Here is a 14418-nt window from a genome sequence, read left to right as displayed (position 1 = left end):
CTCAGCGTTCCAGCAGGACACCCTGCGTTGGAGCAGGCTCAAAGCCCAAAGTTCCAGTCCACACAAGATTCGGTGAGCCTCAGCAGAATCACCTATCAACACATCTGCAGATTGCCAAGTCTTCGCACTGCTCCCACACAAGTGACTCAGCTGCTGCCTACCCTCAGCACAAAGCCATCACCCGGTTCCCCCCACCTAGCCAGGCTCCCTCCACCTCACCAGACACCCCGGCACTGAAAGCACACCCCTGCCACCTAGACTCAACAGTCTCACCATTTAGCTGGGGGCAATTTCCAGATCGGATCTCCAACAGCCAAGTACCAGGTTTCCAAACTTCCCCCCTCCCCAGGGGTGGTAACCCAACACAGTAGTTGCCCAACACAGTTGTGCAGTGTGACCAGGAGCCGCCCACGGGAGCCCTGGGTGAGAGTTTCCTCAATTGGGAACTGCTAGGGGAGAGGGAAAGACCCGGAACTGGGAATTCTCCAGGCAAGAGAGGGAGATGGACTGGGGATGTGGCTCAAGCGGTAGTGCGCTTACCCAGCATGCGCTGGGGGCTGGGTTCCATCCTCACCACCACATAACAATAAAATAAAGATGCTGTGTCCACCGAAAACTAAAAATTAAATATTAAAAAATTTCTCTCTCTGTCTCTCTCTCTCTCTCTCTCTCTCTCTAAAAAAGAGAGGAGAGGGAGATAGTACGGGATGCTCCCATCATACCAGCGAGAGGTCCCAAAAAGAGACCCGTGAGGTGCAGTCTTTCTCCAGGGGACGAGTGGGTGCCACCCCCACATCCAGGCGCCCCGCACCAAGACCAGACTTTCCACCCTGGTTACCTCCACCATCCAGGACAGAGACACCAGCTTACAACAGACGATGCCTCCTACTGGATGAGAAGAGAAGCAGGAAAGATACGGATCTCTAAAGCTAGCTACAACCCTGGATTCTTCCTTTGAGTTTTTTGTGTGTTGGTTTGTTTGTTTGTGGTTGGTTGGTTGGTTGTTTGGTTTTTTCTCCTCTACCCCTCCATCCTACGGCCCTCACATCCCCAACATATGTGAAACCAAGAACTTTGCATGAAATAGGACTTTGAGGACTGAGTTATCTAAATGATATAATATAGAGGTATTATACATGCTCTTTTTTTTCCTTTTCCTTTTTATTCTTTCATTTCTTTCCCCCTCCAAATCTTACTGTTTTAACATCCTGTATTTTTCTAAATACATATGTGTGTTTGTTTTATGTACTCTACTGTCTTACCACCTACTTGCCTACCCTAAATTATTTCCTGTCTAGTCTCTTACTACTAACCTCTTCACTAGATTTCTCCTTCATACTTCCTAAGATACATTGACTCTATATCCTCACATCCTACCTCCTCAGCATATGGTCCTAAGCCCCACCCCCAGGTTATTGTCCACTGTCAGAAACATTTTTACAAAACTACTGATTATATTTTAGATAATAATTGAATTCAACATTTCTGTACATCAAGACAAAACTGTGAACGTCTTAATAACAACAAACTGTTCATAGGTGGTATATTGTTGATATTGAGATCTGTAAACATTGTCCTTCCCCACAAAGGAGAGGTCTTGGAACCCTACAAGAGCACTACAAACCTATACGGTAAAAACAATAATAATCTAGAACCACGAGCTGAAAAGGAAGACACAAGAGCAACATGAAAAGACAAGGGAAGGTCTCTGAGCAGCCATTGAAGGGAAAGGAACTGCTGGTGTGTGTGTGCGCGCAGGTGTGTGGACAAGGAGGTGGGGGCACCCAAGTTAGAGTCCCAACTCCTTGGAATCCATTTGCTATTCTTTTCTTTCTCCCCCACATCTATCTGGTGGTAGTGGGCGTTTAAATTTGTGTTTCTTTTCATTCATTTCCAAATCTTTTTAAAATTTTAGGGTTAGGGGGGATAGTGGGAAGAGCAGGAAAGGGGAAAGGAGGAGAGTAGGAACAGAAGAGGAGGAGGAGGACATGGAGATGAAGAAGAGTTAAGGAACCGAGCCCCAGAGGAGGTGACAGAGTTAGTTCTTGATAACTGCCTGTGTGTCAATGGGGAAATTGAAGGCCTGAATGACACTTTTAAAGAACTAGAGTTTCTGAGTATGGCTAATGTGGAATTAAGTTCACTGGCCCAACTTCCCAGCTTAAACAAACTTCAAAAGTTGGAATTTAGTGACAATATAATTTCTGGAGGCTTGGAAGTCCTGGCAGAAAAATGTCCAAATCTTACCTACCTCAATCTGAGTAGAAACAAGATCAAAGATCTCAGTACAGTAGAAGCTCTGCAAAATCTTTAAAAATTTGAAAAGTCTTGACTTGTTTAATGGTGAGATCACAAATCTGGAAGATTACAGAGAAAGTATTTTTGAATTGCTGCAACAAATCACATACTTAGATGGATTTGATCAGGAGGAGAATGAAGCACCTGACTCCGAAGAGGAGGATGAGGATGGAGATGAAAATGATGGAGATGAAGAGGAAGATGATGGAGATGAAGAGGAAGATGAAGCTGGTCCACCTAAAGGATACGAGGAAGATGAGAAAGATGATGAGGAAGAGGATGAAGATGAAGCAGGGTCAGAAATGGGAGAGGGAGAAGAAGAAGTGGGCCTTTCTTACTTGATGAAAGAAAAAATTCAGGATGAAGAAGGGGAAGAAGATGAGGAAGAGGAAGAAGAAGGTCTCCAGGGGGAGAAGAGGAAACAAGATGCTAAAGATGATGGAGAGGAAGAAGATGACTAGATCATTCTAAGACCAGATTCCCCAGCATTCCTGGGTATGCAATAGAGTGATCACATCTTTGTTTTTTCATGTACGATAGCTATCACTACAGAAGATAATGTGTAACTTTTTATAGAAAATTGTGGTTTTACTATTTTTGCCTTCTCATTCCAGTTAAGATTTACTAGTCTGTTAATGATCATATTGTATGTAGAGAAAAAATTTCATTGAAACTCCCCCCATTAAGACATTCTCTAGCAATTATATTTAGAAGCTTAATTTTTTCCAATTCAAACTCAAGTTCATTGTATTAGTAATTTTTAGTCTGTAATTAAAACATGGTTGCTTTTACACAGGTGAAGTTTGATGCATTTCATTCATAAGATTTTAAAGTTATTTATAAATAACAGAAATTACAGTCATCTATAATATGAAAAGACAGTAGTCTCTTGAATAAGTTTATTTATTATTATTATTATTATTATTATTATTTAGAGATGATCCAGGGATCTTTATTTTGAAGGCATTGACTTTTTTTAAATAGCTCAAGATATTTGGGTGGTTTTTTTTGTCACATGAATTAAGTTGGAAAAGTAGAAGCAGAATAATAAAGGTTCTATTCAGTAATATAGTTCATGGATTTGGGGGACGTTCTAGTCAGTAATACAATTCATGGATTTTCTGGTGATTGATAAGATTTTATTGTTGAAGGAAAAATTGCCTATACTAAGTAAGACACGCAGGTGAGCCCTCTCTTTAGGCTGCAGATCATGACATGCCAATGGATGTTTATTTCGTTTTGTTTTAGGTGTGCATTTTCTCATCAATTTCTTTATGATCACCTTCCCTTCTTATTGACTCCCCTCTCTCTCTATCCCAAAAGAAAGCTGGGAATTTCTGGATACCCAGAAAACCTTTAGTCTTATACCTCAACCACCTTTTCAGGTCTCTCTAGGTTTTCAACAGAGTGGAAAAAATTGAGAATTTTCTGAGATACAAATATTGTTATTGATACAATTTTAGGCAGCAAGCTCTAAGACCATATAAGTAGGATGAAGAAAGTAAAGAAGCAGGGGAGGGTTTTTGGATTAGCATCAATGTCCATTGCCTGTTGATAATTAATGAGACATTTAAATCAATTTTTAAGTTGGCATCCCCAAATTATTTGGATACAAACCCTACACAGTATTTATAATTTTTCTGATTAGAACCTTTAGTTGTTCCTATAGTTTTAAAGCATTACCAGATGTAGCATTTAATTGGAATATTATAGGCAGTTGGAAAAATATTTGGGATTAAATATTAAAATTAAGACTTATTTTCAAGTGAATGTCCATTAAAATAGAAGAATATTTGGGATAAGTATGAGTGTGTGCTTACTTACATGGTTACTAAATAAAATATAACGAGTACACAAGTACATCTCTGTTTTTGTCATGGAGGCTCCATATTCAAGGTAACTACTTTGTTCATATTGACTATCTTAAAATTTTTTCTTTGTTTTGAATATTTGTAAGATTTTAAAAGTTAGTGTCAGTAAACTAATTGACACATTTAAATTACTGAGTGTAGTTCTGATGCTGCTTGATTTTTTTTAGTTTAAAATGTATGACTTGGCATTTTAAAGGTTATTTGTGGAGAAACTAAAACAGTTGCACAACTGACTGAAATAAAACACTTGGAATAAATTTAGTAGGGGGATCAGAAAGTACAAAAGATTAACATTTTTTTCTCCTAATTTTTAACAATTGATATGCCCTGCTTTAGTCTCTAAGAATTCTCATTACATACTATGTACAGATTATAAAAAACTTATTTTTAAAATGAAATCTATATGTTGACTTTCTTATCAATCATCTTATTGTGCAATCAAAATTACAGTTCTATGGTTTGAAAACAACACATAGTGAACCTCCAGATAACTTTTAAGAACTTATTTAGCTTTGTGGGTGGTATTTTCATGCAAATAAATAAGGGGGATTTTATATTTTGTAGAAGTTTGGGGTCCTATTTTATTGCTCTTTGTATTGCAGTATGTATATAGTGTGTTAAGTTCTTTAAGAATCTCTGTAGGGCTGGGGATGTGGCTCAAGAGGTAGCACGGCTCGCCTGGCATGCGTGTGGCCCGGGTTTGATCCTCAGCACCACATACAAAGATGTTGTATCCACGAAAAACCAAAAAATAAATATTAAAAAATTCTAAAAAAAAAAAAAAAAGAATCTTTCTGTAAACGTTGAGGTTAATACTTTTATGCAACTATGTTTTTTGAATAAAGCCATGACAGTGTTAAAAACAAATAAAAAAGCAGCACTCATGATCATTCTTTTATTGTTTCTAACTATTCCCTATTTTTCCTGTGACTGCTGTAACTTAAGTTTTTGAAACAAAATTTGCTTCAAATAAATTGAAGATTTGTTATAATGATTAAAAAAAAAAAGAAAAGAAAAGGGAAGAAAGTGTCCCAAACAAATGAAGACACCACATCACTAGAATCATTGGCAGCTACAGCAGAAGGAATGACAGAGAAGGAGATTAGGATATACATTGTTAAAATGTTCTGGAAACTCAAGGAAGATATAAGAGAGCAAATACAGGCAGTGAAAGATCACTTCAACAAGGAGCTACATAAACAAATACAGGAAGCAAAAGATCTCCTTAACAGGAAGATAGAGGTCCTAAAATAAAACCAAACAGATATCCTTGAAATGAAAAAATTAATAAACCAAATTAAAAGCCCAAATGAAAGCATCACTAACAGAGTAGACCACTTGGAAGACAGGACATCAGACAATGAACACAAAATATATCATCTTGAAAAGAATATAGACCACACAGTAATAATGGTAAGAAACCACGAGCAGAGCATTCAAGAAATATGGGATAGCATAAGAAGACCAAATTTAAGAGTTATTGGGTATAGAGGAAGACATAGAGGTCCAAACCAAAGGAATGAACAATCTATTCAATGAAATAATATCAGAAAACTTTCCAAACATGAAGAATGAATTGGAAATCCAAATTCAAAAAGCCTACAAGACTCCGAGTGTACAAAATCACAACAGATCCACATCAAGGCACATTATACTGAAAATGCCCAACTTACAGAATAAGGAGAGAATTTTAAAACCCGTAAGAGAAAGGAATCAGATTACATATAAAGAAAAACCAATCAGGATAACGGCAGATTTTTCAACACAGATCCTGAAAGCTAGAAGATCCTGGGACAACATATATCAAGCTCTGAAAGAAAATGGGTGCCAACCGAGAATCTTGAATCCAGCAAAATTAAGCTTTAGATTTGAAGATGAAATAAAAACCTTCCACAATAAACAAAAGTTAAAAGAAATTATAGTTAGAAAACCGGCACTACAAAACATTCTTGGAAAAATATTCCACGAAGAGGAAATGAAAAACAACGATGAAAATTAGCAGAGGGAGGTAGTACCCTAAAGGAAAAACTAATCAATGAAGAAAATCAAGTCAAGTTAAATAACAAAAATAAACATGGCTGGGAATACAAACCATGTCTCAATAATAACCCTGAATATTAATGGCTTAAACTCACCAATCAAAAGACATAGAACAACAGATTGGATTAAAAAAAAAAAAAAAAGACCTCCAAGAGACTCATCTCATAGGAAAAGACATCCACAGACTGAAGGTGAAGGGTTGGGAAAAATCATACCACTCACATAGATTGCGGAAGCAAGCAGGGGTTTCCATCCTCATATCAAATAAAGTAGACTTCAAGCCAAAGTTAATCAAAAGGGATAAAGATGGACATTACATACTGCTCAAGGGAACCATACACCAACAAGACATATCATAAATATATATTCCCCAAACAATGGTGCAGCTATGTTCATCAAACAAATTCTTCTCAAATTCAAGAGTCAAATTGATCACAACACAATAATCCTGGGTGACTTTAACACACCTCTCCCACCACTGGATAGATCTTCCAAACAAAAGTTGAATAAAGACTCTATAGAACTCAATAATACAATCCATAACTTAGGCTTAACTGACATATATACAATATTTCAACCTGCATCAAGCAGATACACTTTCTTCTCAGCAGCACATGGATCCTTCTCTAAAATAGACCATATACTATGCCACAAAGCAACTCTTAACAAATACAAAAAAGTAGAGATACTACCATGTATTTTATCAGATAATGGAATTAAATTGGAAATCAATGACAAAATAAAAAATAAAAATTACTCTAACACCTGGAGACTAAACAATATCCTACTGAATAAACAATAGACATCAAAGAGGAGATTAAAAAATTCTTAGAGATAAATGTGAACATAGACACAACGTATGAAATCTCTTAGCTACACTAATGAAGAGAAGGAGACAGAACTCAAATTACCAGGACACAGGATGAAAAAGGCAATATCACAACAAACACTACATAAATACAGAGGATAATTAGAAATTATTTTGAAAACTTATACTTCAATAAAATAGCACATGACTTGTCAAGACTGAATCAGGAAGATATATACAATTTAAACAAACCAATATCAAGTGATGAAATAGAAGATGCCATCAGAAGCCTACCAACCAAGAAAAGCCCAGGACCGGACGGTTACACAGCCAAGTTCTACAAGACGTTTAAAGAAGAACTACTATCAATACTCTTCAATTCATTTCAAGAAATAGAAAAAGAGGCAGCACTTCCAAACTCATTCTATGAGGCCAATATTACCCTGATTCCAAAACCAGGCAAAGACATCAAAGAAAGAAAACTTTAGACCACTATCGCTTATGAACATAGATTCTCAAAAATTCTCAATAAAAGTCTAACAAATCAAATACAAAAACATATCAAAAAGATTGTGCACCATGATCAAGTGGGATTCATCCCAGGTATGCAAGGTTGGTTCAACATACAAAAATCAATAAATGTAATTCACTACAGCAATAGACTCAAAGAATCATATGATCATCTCAATAGACACAGAAAAAGCATTTGACAAAACACAGCACCCCTTCATGTTCAAAGCACTAGAAAAACTAGGGATAACAGGAACAGTCTCAACATTATAAAGGCTATCTACACTAAGCCCCAGGGCAACAACATTCTAAATAGAGATAAATTGAAGGCATTCCCTCTAAAAACTGGAACAAGTCAGGGATGACCTCTTTCACCACTTCTATTTAACATAGTCCTTTAAACACTGGCCAGAACAATAAGACAGACAAAAGAAATTAAAGGGATACGTATAGGAAAACACAATTTAAATTAGCACTATTTGATGACAATATGATTCTATAACTAGAAGACCCAAAAAGCTCCACCAGAAAACTTCTAGAACTAGTAAACAAATTCAGCAAAGCAGCAGGTTATAAAATCAACACCCATAAATCAAAGGCATTTCTGTATATCAGTGACAAATCCTCTGAAACAGAAATGAGGAAAACTACACCATTCACAATAACTTCAAAAGAAAAAAAAAAAAAAAAGATACTTCGGAATCAACTTAACAAAAGAGGTAAAAGATCTATATAATGAAAACTACAGAACTCTACAGAATGAAATCAAAGAAGAGCTTAGAAGATGGAAAGATCTACCTTACTCTTGGATAGGCAGAAATAATATTATCAAAATGAACATACTACCAAAAGCACTATACAGATTTAATGCAATTCCAATCAAAATCCCAATGGCATTCCTCATAGAAATAGAAAAAGCAATCATGAAATTCATCTGGAAAAATAAGAGACCCAGAATAGCTAAAGCAATCCTTAGGAGGAAGAATGAAGCAGGTGACACCACTATACCAGATCTTAAATAATACTATAGAGCAACAGTAACAAAAACAGCACGGTATTGGCACCAAAACAGACTGGTAGACCAATGGTACAGAATAGAGGACACAGAGACTAACCCACAAAATTACAATTATCTTATTTTAGACAAAAGTGCCAAAAAACATGCACTGGAGAAAAGATAGCATCTTCAACAAATGGTGCTGGGAAAACTAGAAATCCATGTACAACAAAATGAAATTAAACCCCTATCTTTCACCATGCACAAAACTCAATTCAAAATGGATCAAGGACTTAAGAATACAACCAGAGACCAGGCATCTAATAGAAGAAAAAGTAGGCCCTAATCTCCGGCATGTGGGACTAGGCCCTAACTTCCTTAATAAGACTCCTATAGCACAAGAATTAAAACCAAGAATCAATAAATGTGATAGGCTGAAACTAAAAAGTTTCTTCTCAGCAAAAGAAACAATCTGTGAGGTGAATAGACAGCCTACATCTTTTTTTTTAAGAGAGAGAGAGAATTTATTTAAATATTTTTTTTTTTGGTTTTCAATGGACACAATATCTTTATTTTATTTGATGTGGTGCTGAGGATCGAACCCAGTGCCCCTCGCATGCCAGGCGGGCATGCTACCGCTTGAGCCACATCCGCAGCCCAACAGCCTACATCTTGGGAGCAAATTTTTACCCCCCACACATCAGATAGAGCACTAATCTCTAGGGTATATAAAGAACTCAAAAAGCTAAACACCAAAAACACGAATAACCCAATCAATAAATGGGCCAAGGACATAAACAGACACGTCTCAGAAGAGGATATACAATCAATCAACAAATATTTGAAAAAATGCTCATCATCTCTAGCAATCAGAGAAATGCAAATCAAAACTACCCAAAGATACCATCTCACTCCAGTCAGAATGGCAGCTATTATGAAGACATATAACAATAAGTGTTGGAGAGGATGTGGGGAAAAAGGTACACTAATACATTGCTGGGACTGCAAATTGGTACAGCCAATATGGAAAGCAGTATGGAGATTCCTTGGAAATCTGGGAATGGAACCACCCAGCTATCCCTCTCCTAGGACTATACCCAAAGGAATTAAAAACGGCATACTACAGGGACACAGCCATATCAATGTTTATAGCAGCAGAATTCATAATAGCTAAACTGTGGAGCCAACCTAGATGCCCTTCAGTGGATGAATGGATAAAAAAAAAAGCGTGGCATTTATACACAATGGAATTTTACTGAGCAATAAGAGAGAATAAAATCATGGCATGTGCAGCTAAATGGATGACATTGGAGAGGATAATGCTAAGTGAAGTTAGCCAATCCCACCCCAAAAAAATGCTGAATGTTTTCTCTGATATAAGAAGGCTGATTCATAATGGGGTGGGGAGGGAGAGAGTGGGGAGGGAGAGCATGGGAGGAATAGATGAATTCTAGATAGGGAAGAGGGGTGGGAGGGAAAAGGAGGGGGCAGGGGATTAACAAGGATGGTAGAATGTGATAGACATCATTATCCATGCATGAAGACATGAATTGATGTGAACACACTTTATATACAAACAGAGGTATGAAAAAATTGTTCTATATGTGTAACAATAATTGTAATGCATTCTGCTGCCATGTATTTTTTAAAAATTACATAACAATATACTTATGCAGATTTCAATTAAGATTGGGGCAAGAACTTCAGTGTAGATGCTTTTATTATTTGCATATTTGGAGCATTAGTGTAGTTGGGTAAAAATCAGAGATTTCCCATATGTAGCAAAATGAAGTTAAACCCCAGAATCTCTCCATGCACAAAGTTCAACTCAACATGAATCAAGGACTTAGGAATTAGACCAGAGACCCTGTACCTAATAGAAGAAAAAGTAGACCCAAATCTTCATCATGTCAGATTAGGCCCTGACTTCCTTAACAAGACTCCTAAAGCACAAGAAACAAAATTAAGAATCAATAAACAGGAGGGATTCAAACTCAAAAGCTTCTTCTCAGCAAAAGAAACAATCACTCAAGTGAAGAGAGAGCCTATTTTATGGGAGCAAATTTTTTCCACATGCACATCAGATAGAGCACTAAGCTCCAGTATACATAAAGAACTCAAAAAACTTAACACCAAAAAACAAACAAACAAACCAATCAATAAATGAGCTAAGGAAATGAACCGATACTTCTCAGAAGATGATATACACTCAATCAACAAATATATGAAAAAATGTTCATCATCTCCAGCAGTCAGAGAAATACAAATCAAAACTACTCTAAGATATCATCTCTCTCCAGTCAGAATGACAGCTCAAGAATACAAGCAACAATAACTATTAGCAAGGATGCGGGGGAAAAGACACACTGATACATTGCTGGTGGGACTGCAAATTGGTACAACCAATCTAGAAAGTAGTATGGAGATTCCTTTAAAAACTTGGAATGGAATCACCATTTAACCCAGATATCCCACTCCTTGGTCTATACCCAACACAATATAGACTTAGAAACTGCAACACAGTTACAATAATGTTTATAGCAATACAATTCATAATAGCCAAACTGTGGAACCAACCTAGATGCCCTTCAATATATGAATGGATAAAGAAACTGTGGTGTATACACACTGCTGAGAGCCACGGTTGAGTCTGTAGGGCCCCTGGCATTTTGCCAACAGTATTGGTTGACAGGCGAGGCATTACTATCCACCTCGGCCGCTACTTTTGAGTTCTCGCGCTACTTTGGAGTTCTATCACCAGAGAGTGTAATTCAACCAACAGCTCCACCTATGGAGACAACTGAGTGGCCCTCAACCCCCGTAGCTGATAGATGGAATCCTGAGACAGGACCTCAAAGATTAGCATGCCCTGTACTTGAGCAGGCAGGAGGGCAGCGAATTCACCGTGCTTTAGATTTCAAAACAGTGAAGCAGTTAAACGAGGCTATAACAACCTATGGTCCTCAAGCATCCTTCACTGTAAGCATGGAAGAATCCATTACCAACTTGGACATGACGCCAGCAGATTGGGCTAGTATGTGTAAATTTGTGCTAAATGGAGGACAATATTTGTTATGGAAGGTTGCCAAAGAGGAATTTTGCATGGAGACAGCTAGGCGAAATGCAGCAGCCGGTTACCCTCAAAGAAATCTAGATATGTTGTTAGGAAAAGGACCTTATGAGGGTCAACGGCAACAAATTGAATATGATCCTGCTATATATGCAAAAATTGCTGCAGATGCAGTTAGGGCATGGAAGACTTTACAAGGACATGGAGATTTACCAGGTCAATTATCTAAGGTAATACAGGGAGCTAATGAACCTTACGCTGAATTTGTAGATAGGCTTATTCAAACAGCTACCAGAGTTTTTGGGGACACAGAACAAGCAATGCCATTAATTAAACAACTGGCTTATGAGCAAGCAAATCGTTGGTGCAGAGAGGTCATTAGACCATGGAAACATGGAGACTTAAACACATATATTAAATTATGTAGAGACATTAATGAACAAGGGCAAAACTTGGCAGCTGCAGTACAACAAGCTTTAGATGCCAGGCCAAAAACATACTACAATTGTAAACAAACAGAATATTTTAAAAGGAATTGCCCCATAACTCAACAAGTGATGCTCAATCAAGAAGTTGATTTACTTTGGGAGGAAATGGACATATTGATGGATTCCTCTGCTTTGAACTGCTTGCAGAACTTGCCTGGACTATTTATCACTTGTATGCATTGTGAACTATCTGTTGGTGCAGCGAATTGTGGTAGTGCTGGAGTATCTTTGCTGATGGTGTCACCGGTGGTACAATTTTTCAAAGGAGCCCTCAATTGGCTTAGTGTCGTGGCATTTTACATCCTCCTCCCTTCTACTAGTGATGGTCTAAAATTTGGGGGCCAACAGAGGTGAGGCAAAGAACCTCACCCCCCAACTGGCACCAACGCCAAATTTGTGGGCCAACAGAGGTGAGCCAAAGAACCTCAACCCTCCCACTGGTGCAAAGGCCTATCCACAAGTATGGCTGTATGCTGGACTGGTAGTCAGTGACAGGTATGATCCAACTGCAGTGGTACCAACCTAAGACAGGAGGCTGATGCCTAGAGGTCAGCTCATCCAATGACAGGTAAGGACCATATGTTGTATTGGACAACCTAACAGGCACAGTCCCTAAGCCACATTTCTTGTTGTTTAATTAAACAGAAGGGGGGAGATGCTGAGAGCCATGGCCGAGTCTGAATGGCCCCTGGCATTTTGCTAACAGTATTGGTTGACAGGCGAGGCATTACTATCCGCCTCGGCCGCTACTTTTGAGTTCTCGCGCTACTTTGGAGTTCTCGTGGGGATTCCCAGGAATTCCCCGAGAGTTCCCATTGGTTGAGGAAGTGCAGGAGGAGGGATTTGGGGAGGAGATATTTCCGGTGGCTGGTTCCTGGACAAGCGGCGTGGCGTTCGGGAGGAGTTGCTGGTGGAGTTCAAAAATAAAGTTTGTTCCTGCTTCAGTGGCTCCTGATTTGTGCCCAGCCAGACTGCGGCACTCACAATGGAACATTATGCAGAAATAAAAGAGAATAAAATTATGACATTTGCAGGCAAATGGATAGAGTTAGAGAATATCTGGCTAAGTAAAGTAAACCAATCCCAAAAAAACAAAGGTCAAATGTTTTCTCTGATAATCCATAATGGGGAGGGGCATAGAATGAATGGAGGAACTTTGGATTGGGCAAAGGTGGGGGCGGAGGAGGTATGGAGACAGAAAAGATGGTGGAATGAGACAGACATCATTACCCTAGGTACATGTATGATGGCATGAATGGTGGGATCCTGCTTCATGTACAACCAGAAGTGAAAAACTGTTCCCATTTGTGTACAATGAATCAAAGGGCATTCTGCTGTCATAATGTATAACTGATTAGAACAAATAAATTTAATTTTTTTAAATTACTTTTATGGCCAAAAAACAAAACAAAACAAAATCAGAGACTGCTGTCATAGTTACCATTTCTTGAGAAAAAAATGTCATAAATGGCCTGAAATGCATTCTATTGCTCTTGAAAATATAGGAGAAATGATTGGACTATCCCCCAAATGCTGCTACCCCTGCCCAAGAAATCTTATAGAATCAAGTACTTCTAAATCATTAGCTTATGTGTTATTTCAAATATCATTAAAAATATATAAAATGAAACTGCTCTGGTCCCATGAGCATTCTGAATGGGCATTCTGAACTAATATGAATCTAAAATAGTGAGTACTTGAATAAAAACAATGACTTCAGCCCATTGGCACAGAATACTTTGTCCTGCCAGTGGAACTCCACAAGCAGCACACCCCAGTGAGGTGGTCACAGGTCTGGAAAGTGGGCTGCCCATTAGGAACTCTATCCCATCAGGAACTTGACCCAGCAAGACAGTAAGGGCTTTGCCCCTTAATCTGCCCCACAAGGAGCACATGTATTTTTGCCATCAGACTGTAATCATCATCTCTACATCCTATGTGTTTAAAAAGAAATGGACTGGCAGGCTCATTTACTTATTTCCTGAGAATTAAGCTATCGAATCATAAGGAATGGCTACACATAAAGGCTTAGAGTGTGGTATTCAAAACCATGTATCATTTTACAATGCAGAAGTGTCTCAGAGTAATATCCAAAACTGGAGGTTTTCTGCCTAAAACAGGTCCTACCCAGCTAACTACCTTCTGTCAAAATCCTATGTATTAATAAAAGTCCCCAGAACCTTATTTTATTAGAGAAGCTAACAGAATTCCATGTTGGACAAAGGAAGTTCTTGCTATATAAAATGTAACTTTACTTAAATGTCTACTAAAAAATCTAAATCTCAGTCTTAGAGGAGAAAAAATATATAAATAAAAACAGGGAATGTTTCATTTGC

General features: G+C 38.0%; 1 protein-coding gene and 1 pseudogene across 12 annotated transcripts in view; one reads left to right on the top strand and one right to left on the bottom strand.

The window, feature by feature from the left end:
• Positions 1 to 14418, bottom strand: part of PPFIBP1 (PPFIA binding protein 1) — a gene marked incomplete at its 3' end in the record, with an annotated part of 252050 nt that overhangs the window by 191020 nt on the left and 46612 nt on the right. The gene's annotated exons all lie outside the window — the stretch shown is intronic.
• Positions 2009 to 2759, top strand: LOC308657575 (acidic leucine-rich nuclear phosphoprotein 32 family member E-like; annotated as a pseudogene). Its single transcript has one exon. The product of its transcript is annotated as an acidic leucine-rich nuclear phosphoprotein 32 family member E-like (transcript).

The sequence above is a fragment of the Spermophilus citellus genome (assembly GCF_964194105.1).
Source record: "Spermophilus citellus genome assembly, chromosome: 10".
Lineage (NCBI taxonomy): Eukaryota > Metazoa > Chordata > Mammalia > Rodentia > Sciuridae > Spermophilus > Spermophilus citellus.
Note: the sequence above shows the minus strand (reverse complement) of the source record. Positions and strands in the feature narration are given on the sequence as shown.